Raw genomic sequence first — 416 nt, 5'->3', positions numbered from 1 at the left:
GTGCTTTACTTCGCATTTGCTGCAATTGAGGGCATTCTGAGGATCACTGGGGTAAAGCTGACATCCTGGTTCTTTTTGAACTATTTTGTTATGCAGTTGCATAATATAAACAGCCATTTTGTCAAATAACCGTCAATTATGAGATGTCATTTTTAGACTTTATTTGTTGTCAATAATGAGTGTGATTGGTGTTGATCTGTAAGGGTCGAGATAATGGACCAGCCCTCGTCACATACGTTATACTAGCTGTGTTTGATTCTTCTGCTATCTGGTTCATATCCTTCCGATGGGCCTATCAAGCCTGTTCGATTATGAAGAAATGAAAGTTCTGTCATCATTTAGTCACCCTCATCTCAACGTTCTTTGTTCTGTTGAACACAGAAGATATTTTGAAGAATGTTGGTAACCAAACAGTT

This window comes from Sinocyclocheilus grahami, unplaced genomic scaffold (assembly GCF_001515645.1).
Source record: "Sinocyclocheilus grahami isolate Dianchi unplaced genomic scaffold, SAMN03320097.WGS_v1.1 scaffold17698.1, whole genome shotgun sequence".
In the NCBI taxonomy this organism is placed as follows: Eukaryota; Metazoa; Chordata; class Actinopteri; order Cypriniformes; family Cyprinidae; genus Sinocyclocheilus; species Sinocyclocheilus grahami.
This window is presented reverse-complemented; position numbering follows the sequence as displayed.